This window comes from Aegilops tauschii, chromosome 5 (genome assembly GCF_002575655.3).
Source record: "Aegilops tauschii subsp. strangulata cultivar AL8/78 chromosome 5, Aet v6.0, whole genome shotgun sequence".
Lineage (NCBI taxonomy): Eukaryota > Viridiplantae > Streptophyta > Magnoliopsida > Poales > Poaceae > Aegilops > Aegilops tauschii.
This window is the reverse complement of record NC_053039.3, coordinates 210,418,885-210,422,536: the sequence shown is the minus strand read 5'-3', so window position 1 is coordinate 210,422,536 and position 3,652 is coordinate 210,418,885. Positions and strand designations below refer to the sequence as shown.

At 49.2% G+C, this 3,652-nt stretch overlaps 1 pseudogene; it reads left to right on the top strand.

The window, feature by feature from the left end:
* The first annotated feature begins 1,715 nt into the window (after positions 1-1,715).
* On the top strand, positions 1,716-2,940 carry LOC141022687 (uncharacterized; annotated as a pseudogene).
* The last annotated feature ends 712 nt before the right edge of the window (positions 2,941-3,652 follow it).

Sequence of the window (3,652 nt, the reverse complement as noted above, 5' to 3'; positions counted from 1 at the left end):
TCACTGGAGCTAGAATCGTTCATATTGACGAAGTTGACAAAGCCCTCCGTCCTCGTCAACTTAGTAGGCCCACAAGTCAGCCTCCCACTATGGTGGGTCCTAGCTAGCAGGGGGAGTATTCATTTTGTGTGTGTAATAAGGAGGCACTTCCTTGCATGCGAAGATATAGCTGGTGGGTCCGAGCTGTCAGTGGGGGGAACATTTTTTCATGAAATACAGAGGCCCTTCCGGTGGGTCCCAGCTGTCAGGTGGAGGAATCATTATTTTGCACGTAATATGGAGGCATTTCCTTGTGTGCGGCCATGAACCCAGCTGTCAGCCTCACCACGTACCGCCCACTTCCGATGGATGTCGTTCGTTGACCACACCGCGCCGAGAGCACCAGGGCGGTGGACGACGGCGAGGCCTAGGAAGGGAACGACACGGAGCTGGGGAAGATGCGGCAGTGGATGCTCACGCTGAGGGGAGTATGAGCGCTGACTGGTCGGCTGTGGGATGAGGCTGACGTCGCCGGAAAATAACAGGATGTGCGGGTGGGTAGAGGGATGGCCTGGCGACAGCACAGCCGGCCACGGGAGGAGGGAGCAGACAGTCCAGCCGGCGCTGGTTTGGGCGGCTGGAGCAGGAAGATCAGAGATTGAAGAAGCACGGCGGCCGTTGGATGGACATCCAACCGTCACTGCTCTGTGTTGACTAAGTTGACAAAGCCTTGCGCACGCGTCAATTTTTTTTAGGACAGTGTCATCATCAACCTAGTAGGCCCAGAAGTCATCCTCCAAATCTGTGGAAAACAGCATACAACCCACTAGCCATTATTTTCAATAATTTATAGCCCATTTGCTAATTCTTAAGGATATTTTGAAGCCCATATTCTTTTTATTAGCATTACAGACCATATATTCTGGGCACTGCTAAAAAATTCAATGAAATTTTTCATATTTCGGTGGGGTCCGAACTCTTTTAATCGTGAAATTTCGAGTCACGTTAAAAATAATTTTAAAAAATTTATATCAAAATAAAATTCAAAAAAATTCCTTCGCAAAAAAATGAATGAAATTTAAAATATTTACTAGCAAGATGCCCGTGCGTTGCACGGAACACGAAGATGCATTTGTATGAGTAGTTTATCTTGTGGGAGAAAAGGATGAATGAGGGAAGGCTGTATCTGCAAATGTGGAGAGGAGTGCGGGTAAATTGTCATAGTTTCCTTCCTATCCGTTAGATATAGATCGGACGACCTATATTGCAGGATGGCAGGCACACCATCATCACCAGCTCTGCTTTTTATAAGAGTAGAGAAATCCAAAAAACGATATTTTAATGTAATTGCCGGTTGGCTTTGGTTTAAAAATTTACAGCCCATTTCTTACAACTTATAGACCATTTTCTAGGGAAGCCCATTTCTTACTACTTACATCCATCCTCGTCTTGAAAGATTTTTGGCCCAGCAGGGCTGAGAAAAGCAAGTAGGCCTCGGTTGGGCATTCTCCAAAAAAAGAACTGGGCTAGCCATTTTCAGAAAGAAAAACGACATCAACTGGGCTCGTCATGGTTGAGGATGCGGGGTACACGCTTTCTGCGCATGAAAGGCGCTCCCACCCCCACCCCGGCGATCGCCACCACCTCCGGTGATCTCCTCCCCTAGCCACCAAATTTCATTTCCTCTCCATTAGATCTCTCCGGCGCACTGAGATCTACGTCCTAATACCCATCTCATGGGTTCTGCTGATGGATCCACCCTTGGCTTGGACTTCTCCAAGGGTTTGGTTTTTGCGGAAAAGGTTTTTCAATCTACGGGTTTTCCGGTGCACCCCATGGATGACACGGGCTTCTTCACCATGGTAATTTCTTTCGGCCGGCACGATTTTCGTTTGACTGAGGATTCGGTGGCAGTGGCACTTGAGGCGGCCATCGGAGGTTCTGCTATTGAGTTCATGGTTTTTATGATCAAGGATAAGGTTTTTGGTTTTCAAGTTTCTTGCAAGGTTGTGGCTGTGATCATTCTCGAGCTCCGTTCTTTCTCTTGTGATCATTTTAAATGTTTCTTTCATCTTTGGGGTAATGGTGGCCCAAATTGGGGCCGTGAGTTTAAACTTTGGAAATTGGATGTGATGCCGAGTGGATCATTGTTAGTCCTTCCAAACGTCGAGCTACCCTTGGCATGTTGGCCATGCACACCAAACCCCGTAAATCTTCGATTAGATCATCTCATGCCCCTGCCAAGAAGCTTTCATTTTCAAAGTTCCAGAATTATCCTGCTTGTCGTGGTTATCGTTATCCGGCCACACAAAATTGCATTCAAACTGTTGAGGATGCGGCGTACACGCTTTCTGCGCATGAAAGGGTGGTCATCCATCCCCCGCCGCCGGCTGAACTCCGGTGGACGTCGACTACCCCCTCCATTTCTTTTGGAACGGTTAGGGATCTTCAAACAGCTGCGGATGGGTCGCCGTCTATCTTGGGCGGAAATTTTGGCTCTCTGAATGTGGACGTGCCATCCCATGTTGGGCTGTCCTCTTCACGTTCCACGGTCCAAGTGGAGCCGGTGTTATCTTCTGGGCCTTCTATTCCTTCCTCTCAGCAAGCAGAAGAAGATTTTGATAACTTGGTATCGGGTATGGTGGACGAAATTTTAACGTGTCAGGTTTGCTTGTCTAAGGGCCATTTTGCTGCGGCGTGCACGTCTAAACTGCATTGTACCTCTTGTCTGCGGGTGGGGCATGGTAGAAAGGATTGCAATAAGTTTGCAAGGATCTTGGGTCTGGTTTGAAAACCGAAACCCGGTAACGTTGCAACTTCCGAGGATCGTTCAGCTCCCACCGAGAATATCTCTCTGACACAGCTTTTACCAAACTTGGACTCCTCTTGCACTTCCGCATTAACTGCTTCGCCCTGTTCCATCAGTTCTGGTCCCAAAACTCCTTCAACCGCGCCGCCTGAGACCCCTCCTCCGCCGGAGTTCTCGCCGTCTGCTTCCAGCCCGGGTTGTACCCCTCCGATGGCCAACTTCCCTCTCGACCCCGTGCTGTATGTGCCGGCAGGCCATCACATTGTGGATGGCAGTGATGCTCGTTTGCCTCGGACCTATGTGACGCCACATACCCCACTTGTGCGCCGCCATGAGGAGTTCATGTTAGCTGAGGTAATGCCCATCCCCCCTCCCGATCAGATTGGTGTTGCTAGAGAGGAAGTGGTTCAATGGCTGCAAGCTCATGGGGTGTTGGTGAGGTCTGCTCAGCCTTGGATTAGATCGGTGGGTCTTTTTGAGCTTCGGGATGCTGCAGTCAGATTTTCTCTCCTTCAGATGCTGCCCCAACCTCTTGGCAATGATCGTTTTGTGCGTTTTATGAAACACGATGAGGGTGAATCTTTTAGAGGTGCTCAGGGTTTCCGTCAGGGACTGCTCATGTTCTTGGGGATTCCGCTTGATCTTCGCAATGAGGAAAGTATTCGGGCAGCGGTCAACACATTTGGGAAGTTTCATCATTGGATTAGTGAGGATCCATACCTTGTGCGCACTTTGGTCTTTGCGTCCTTTCCAGAAGATATTTTGGTGCCAAGAGATGTGGTGTTCATGGATTATGCTGCCTGGGGTGGTGCCAGGGTGTCTTGGACGGCGCCTCTGTATATCCTTGGGGCCAATTTTGCTGAA